Source organism: Lactuca serriola, chromosome 9 (genome assembly GCF_051521515.1).
Source record: "Lactuca serriola cultivar US96UC23 chromosome 9, Lser_US96UC23_V15, whole genome shotgun sequence".
Taxonomy (NCBI): Eukaryota; Viridiplantae; Streptophyta; class Magnoliopsida; order Asterales; family Asteraceae; genus Lactuca; species Lactuca serriola.
The window spans coordinates 66,185,450-66,193,536 of record NC_136416.1 but is presented as its reverse complement, the minus strand read 5'-3'; positions in this window follow the sequence as shown (position 1 = coordinate 66,193,536).

The following is an 8,087-nucleotide window of genomic DNA, read 5'->3' as shown; positions in this document are numbered from 1 at the left end:
TAAACATATATACTGCATACTGCATCGAACCCAAGTCCGGAACACATAACACAAAGACATGCTTGAATCACAAAGACATCAAGTACACTGAACTACTACCTCTGACCGAAGTCCGGAACCACTACTAACTAGACGGGCCGGCATTGTGGCCGTAGACCCGTTCCTCCTGGAAGGAAACTCACCTCGTAACGCTGGCTGTCGAGATGCTAAATCTGAAACTGCCTGACTGCTGCTCCGGAACTCCCCGGCTACAAATCCCATAAACACTAAATCAAATACTGAATACTAATCTCAGGGTAAATGACTATTTACCCCTAGTCAAGTCAACTTCATGGTCAAATTCAACTTCCAGTTGACCAGACTCGTCGAGTTGGGCCGTCGACTCGCCGAGTCCCTATCAACCATTCTAGTCCTCTACCCGCTTCTACTCGTCGAGTTTGGCAAAGACTCGACGAGTTCCTCTTCGATGCTATCATCGAGTCTAACTTCATCCGACTCGCCGAGTTGTATGAACAACTCGTCGAGTTCTCCTTCTACATATAAACACGTACAGTCTGTGACTCGCCGAGTCGTATGAACAACTTGTCGAGTCTGAAGAACAACTCGTCGAGTCCCAAGCATGCTATTACTATACAGTCAATTCTAATCGATTTCAGTGCTTCCAAATCATAGATCTGAGCTTCTAGGACTGGTTTTACACGTAAAGTTTCCAACTTTACGTGCATGCACAAGAGTATGAGGCTAAAATTCCCAAAATCAACAAATACTAAGCACTTAGGGTTTGGAACAAGGACAAGATTGCATAAAGGTGGCTATAATGAGCTCCTGGAATTCAATAACGTCCAGATCTAAGGTTTCCATCCAAAGGAGAGTCCATATCTCAAGTTTTGAATCATAAAAGGCTCCAAAGAAGACATAACAAGCATAAAAGAGGGTTTAATGGAGGAACACACAAGGTAATAACTTCATTACCTGAATGAGAAACAGATGGAAGCTAACTCCTGGATCTCCTTTCTCTTCTATGGACCTTCTTTCCTTCATTCTCTTCCAAAGCTTCCAAACTAGCACAAACACACTCAAACTCAACAATCGGGGCTAGGGTTTACAGGGGAAATGCTCTAAAGGTGCTGGAGGCTGGGGTGGGAGGCTATAATGATGTTTAAATAGGGTACACACCCTTGAAATTAGGGCTTCATTCAGGCAAGCAGACTCGCCGATTCCCAACATATGGACTCGCTGAGTAGCCAACTTAAATCGTGAGATCATCTCGCTTCTACTCGACGAGTCGGGCTACAAACTCGTCGAGTACCCCTTAAGAAATGGAGATACTTTAACTAAATTTACATACCAGAAATGGAGCGTTACAAATCTCCCCCATTTATCTTAGACTTCGTCCTCGAAGTCTGTTGCCGCTGAATCCGAAAATAACTCAGGATAATGCTCCCTCGTCTCCCCCTCGGTCTCCTACGTCCACCCTGAACCCTTTCGGTGCTGCCACTTCACCTTCACTAACTGAACCACCTTGTTCCTCAAGGTCTTCGCCTTCCGATCTAAGATAGTAACCGGTCTCTCGATATAATTCAGGCTGCTATCAACCTGAATATCCTCTAGCAGTACAAATGCTGACTCATCCACCAAACACTTCCTCAACTGAGAAACATGGAAAGTGTTGTGGATCTGGCTAAGCTCTGCTGGAAGATCCAACCGATAAGCAACCCGACCCACCCGAGCCAAAACCCTAAAAGGACCAATGAACCTGGGGCCCAGTTTACCCCTCTTCCGGAACCTGATAACACCCTTCCATGGTGATACCTTCAGGAGGACCATATCGCCCACCTGAAACTCCAAGTCTGAACGCCTCCTGTCAGCGTAACTTTTCTGCCGACTCTGCGCAGTCTGCAGTCTGCTATGGACCTGCTGGATCAACTCTGTGTTCTTAAGCACCACCTCGATACTCCCGATGACTCACTGACCGACATCGCCCCAACAAATCGGGGTCCTACACTTCCTCCCGTAGAGCATCTCGAAAGGAGGGCGGTCAATACTAGCATGGTAACTGTTGTTATATGAAAATTCCGCTAATGGAAGATACGTATCCCAACTACCACCGAAATATAGGACACATGCCCGAAGCATGTCCTCGAGAGTCTGAATCGTCCTCTTGCTCTACCTGTCCTTCTGAGGGTGGAAAGCGGTGCTGAAGTGCAGACGAGTCCCCATCTCGTCGTGAAACCGCTTCCAAAACCTGGAAGTGAATCGGACGTCTTGATCTGATACTAATGATACAGGCACTCCATGTTGTGCCACTACCCCGCGCACATAGATATTGGCTAGCTTCTCGGCCGATGTGCTCTCCTGAATCGGTATGAAATGCGCACTCTTGGTCAGCCGATCCACTATGACCCAAATCGAGTCAACTCCATGTGCGGTCCTGGGGAGCTTAGTGATGAAATCCATAGTGATATCCTCCCATTTCCACACAGGAATGTCTAACAGTTGCATCTTGTCGTGGGGTCTCTGGTGCTGCCTTGACCTTCCGGCAGGTCAGGCATCTCTCTACATACCAGGCTACGTTCCACTTCATGCAGGGCCGCCAATAATCGGGTCGAAGATCTCTATACATCTTCGTTGCCCCTAGATGGATGGAGAACCGGGACATGTGGGCCTCATCTATCAACATCTTCCATACTCCTCCCCAATACGGCACCCAAAATCTCCCATGAAGGGTCAACAATCCTCGACTGTCATAATCAAAAGAAGCTACTCGACCCACAATCCTCTCACACTTTTGCCTCTCCTCCTTCAGGCCCTCGACCCGTGCCTCTCTAATATGCTCCAACAATGGAGTAATCACCGTCATCCTCATACATATATCTCTAATTGGTGCCGCCATCGCCTTGCCGATCAGGGCATCGGCCACAACGGTGGCCTTGCCCGGATGATAAAGGGTCTCACAATCGTAGTCCTTTACCACATCTAACCATCAACGTTGCCTCATATTCAAATTCGGCTGGTCCATGAGGTACCTCAGACTCTTGTGATCCGTGTAAATGGTACAACGGACCCCATAGAGGTAATGTCTCCAAATCTTGAGGGCAAACACCACTGCCCCCAGCTCTAAATCATGCGTCGGATAGTTAGCCTCGTGAGGCTTCAATTGTCTAGAGGCATAGGCTATCCAATGCCCTCGCTGCATCAACACTGCTCCCATCCCTGTGATCGAAGAATCACAATAGACTACAAAGTCATCCACTCCTTCTGGCATGGTAAGAATCGGTGCCTCGCACAATCGCTGCCTGAGGGTCTCAAATGCTGCCTGCTGCTCAGGCCCCCAGCGAAACACCACCGACTTCCTAGTCAGTCGGGTAAGTGGAACTGCTATCTTGGAGAAGTCCTGGATGAATCTCCTGTAGTACCCTGCCAACCCTAGGAAGCTCTGAATCTCAGATGGAGACCTCGTGACCTCCCACTACATCACGGTCTCTATCTTGGCCGGATCCACTAATATCCCCTTCTAGTTGATGAGATGTCCAAGGAACTGCACCTCACGCAACCAGAACTCGCACTTGGAGAACTTCGCGAAAACTCTCTCCCTCCTCAAAGTCTCTAGCACCTCCCTCAGGTGCTCCTCATGCTGCTCCTGAGTCTTGGAATAAACCAAGATATCATCAATGAACACTATCACATACCGATCCAGCATCGGCCTGCATACGCGGTTCATGAGATCCATGAACGCGGCTGGAGAGTTGGTGAGCCTAAACGGCATCACCACAAACTCATAATGACCATAATGGGTCCTAAAAGCTGTCTTCTGAACATCCTCACCTCTGACCCGCATCTGATGATAACCGGAGCGCAGATCAATCTTGGAAAACCAATATGCTCCCTGAAGCTGATCGAACAAATCATCTATCCTCGGGAGTGGGTAACGGTTCTTCACCGTTACCTTGTTCAACTCCCGGTAATCTATACACATACAGTGTGACCCATCCTTCTTCTTCACAAACAGGATCGGGGCTCCCCATGGTGAACTGCTCGGTCTGATGAAACCCTTGTCTAGCAACTCCTGCAGCTGCGTAGACAACTCCTGCATCTCTGGAGGAGCCAACCGATACGGCGCCTTGGCTATCGGAGCCGCACCCAGAACCAAGTCAATCCGAAACTCAACTTGTCTCTCTAGAGGAATCCCAGGCAGATCCTCTGGAAATACATCTGGGTACTGACGTACCACCGGTACATTGTCAACAGTCGCCTTGCCCTTCTCCCGGGCATCCAAAACATAGGCGACGTATCCCGCACAACCCTGCTGGAAGTAGCGTCGAGATCTCGTTGTCGAGCAAAGAATCGGTCCGCACTACGGCCTCTCGCCCTGAATCACTAACTCTCCCACACCAGGGATGCGGGCCCTCACTAAATGTAGCTCACAATCAATCACTGCCCCATTAGGGCTCAACCAATCCATACCCACTATGAACTTATTCCCTCGCAGGGAAATAGGAACCAAATCCACTGAAAACTGCTCATCAAATAACTGCAGCGAACAAGCCCTATGTACTCTCGCGACCATGACGGTCCTGTCATCAACTATCTCAACCTCAAGTGGACAATTTAGCTCCCTCGGAGCTCTGCTGAACCTCTTGCTAAGCGCAAGTGAAACAAATGATCGGGTAGCCCCCGAATCAAACAATACTGTAGCTGATATGTCGTTCACTAAAAACGACCCTATATATAAAAAAAACATATAACCATAAGAAACAATCAACATTAATAAAGAGATGAAGGGAAGATACATACTCGTCACCACATCCGGAGTCGCTCACGCCTCCTCTACTGTAATCTGAAAAGCTCTACTCTTCGCCACTTGCGCCTCACTTCGGCTCTAACGGTCGTTTGTAATCCTCAATGTTGCAGGGGCAGGTGCTGCCACCTTCCCTGCTGTTGCTGCTGGCAAACTCGGACACTGGGACTTTTTATGTCCCCTCTGATTGCAATGGAAGCAAATCAGAACATATATCGTGGTAACGGTGGGAGTAGCTGTACAATCTCTGCTCATATGCCCGGTCCGACCGCACTTGTAGCAACCGGGACTCCCCGCCTTGCACGCCCCATCATGCAATTTCCCGCACTTGCCACACCGGTCGTGGCTCTGCTGACCTCTAGATCTGTGATTTGATACCTTGGGCTTTTTGCCCGAACTCCCAGTGCCAGATACCGCCTCTCGCTTCCTCTTCTTCTCCATCTTTAGATCATTCTCTCTCTCTCTCAGGAGCCCTAGCAATCATGTCATCCAGCATTTTACAGTTGGACCGGCTCACAAACTGGCGAATATCACTCCGCAACATCTCATGATAACGGGCCTTCTTCATTTCCTCATAAACATATATACTGCATACTGCATCGGACCCAAGTCCGGAACACATAACAGAAAGACATGCTTGAATCACAAAGACATCAAGTACACTGAACTACTACCTCAGACCGAAGTCCGGAACCACTACTAACTAGACGGGCCGACATTGTGGCCGTAGACCCGTTCCTCCTGGAAGGAAACTCACCTCGTAACGCTGGCTGTCGAGATGCTAAATCTGAAACTGCCTGACCGCTGCTCCGGAACTCCCCAGCTACAAATCCCATAAACACTAAATCAAATACTGAATACTAATCTCAGGGTAAAATGACTATTTACCCCTGGTCAAGTCAACTTCCTGGTCAAAGTCAACTTCCAGTTGACCGAACTCGCCGAGTTAGGCCGTCAACTCGCCGAGTCCCTATCATCTATTCTAGTCCTCTACTCGCTTCTACTCGTCGAGTTTGGCAAAGACTCGACGAGTTCCTCTTCGATGCTATCATCGAGTCTAACTTCATCCGACTCGCCAAGTTGTATGAACAACTCGTCGAGTTCTCCTTCTACATATAAACACGTACAGTCTGTGACTCGCCGAGTCGTATGAACAACTTGTCGAGTCTGAAGAACAACTCGTCGAGTCCCAAGCATGCTATTACTATACAGTCAATTCTAATCGATTTCAGTGCTTCCAAATCATAGATATGAGCTTCTAGGACTGGTTTTACACGTAAAGTTTCCAACTTTACGTGCATGCACAAGAGTATGAGGCTAAAATGCCCAAAATCAACAAATACTAAGCACTTAGGGTTTGGAACAAGGACAAGATTGCATAAAGGTGGCTATAATGAGCTCCTGGAATTCAATAACGTCCAGATCTAAGGTTTCCATCCAAAGGAGAGTCCATATCTCAAGTTTTGAATCATAAAAGGCTCCAAAGAAGACATAACAAGCATAAAAGAGGGTTTAATGGAGGAATACACAAGGTAATAACTTCATTACCTGAATGAGAAACAGATGGAAGCTAACTCCTGGATCTCCTTTCTCTTCTATGGACCTTCTTTCCTTCCTTCTCTTCCAAAGCTTCCAAACTAGCACAAACACACTCAAACTCAACAATGGGGGCTATGGTTTACAGGGGAAATGCTCTAAAGGTGCTAGAGGTTGGTGTGGGAGGCTATAATGACGTTTAAATAGGGTACACACCCTTGAAATTAGGGCTTCATTCAGGCAAGCAGACTCGTCGAGTAGCAAACTTAAATCGTGAGCTCATCCCGCTTCTACTCGATGAGTCGGGCTACAGACTCGTCGAGCACCCCTTAAGAAATGGAGATACTTTAATTAAATTTACATACCAGAAATGGAGCGTTACACTAACATTTTATTTTTGACACTTATTTTTACCATTTATTTATTATATTATTATAAACAAGTAATAAGCACACAAAAATACATAATTCACATAATATTCAAGTAATTCATCCTTATTACTTTAAAATGGGTTACAATGGTTGACTTAGATTATTAATCATCATTAATGCTTAGTCTAGAAACACGGACATTACATAATACCTATATATATATATATATATATATATATATATATATATATATATATATAGAGAGAGAGAGAGAGAGAGAGAGAAAGAAAGATAAATAGATAGATAGATATATAGATAGAGATAGGTTCAGATATTTTAACTAATTATTGTGTGGTTGTAGGGATGATTGTGGACAAATCATTTCAAATTTAATTAATTTGAAATGTAATTAATAGATAATGGTAGATTAGTAATCTTGTATATTCATTAAATAATACACTTAATTATAATCTCCTTTTATGAAAACAATTAAATTTAAATGAAAAAAAAAAAGATAAATATCGACTTCCTTGTCACGTTTTTAATCCCGTTTTTATAGAAATTAGTTTGAAAACCATATAACTCATCAACACGTTTATCATCATCCCTTACAACATATCACAATTGTCTCTTCTTCTTTTTCCTTCTTCACCGTCGGACTCCATCATTATTGACAAAAGTCGAAGGACACCTTCGACAACCCCTGCCACACGACCATTGCCATTGAATCTTCATGAAACCCCAACACATACTCTGACAGCCTTCTGCCACTTTGACGGTAATTTTTCAATTTTATTAAAATATGTTTAGGGTTTTGTGTTTTTTTTTATTAATGCTTAACTTTGCTCGAGAGTAACGCCACAATGTTTTTTCCTTTGAGCCGTCATTAGCTTAGATACTCGATGAGTATATATTTTTATTTAGAAAAATTAAATATTTTCCTATCTTTTGTTTCTACTTATATTTCTACCCATGTGAAATAATGACAAGTGTCGTATTTAGATAATATTAATTACATTTTAATACACTTATCATGATTTCAAATAGATAGGAAGATAAGTATGAGGATATTTAATTTCTTTTTTATTTATTAATTTATTTTGATCGCAACCTTATTGAATCATGTAAATTGGATTCAAATTTTAATATATTTACACTGTCCAAATCGGGGATTATCAAATAATATCAAAAATATGTAAGCTATTTTTTTGGTGATTGTGAGCAATGTGAAAATTTGTGCTTTTTGTCAAAAAGATAATGGAAAGTCGATGTTTAATTTTTTTTATATCAGTTCTATAATTTCCATTAAGAATTGGAATCATATGTTTACGTATTTTTAGATAATAAATTTGAATTGGATGTTGCTATTGTTTCTAATAGTT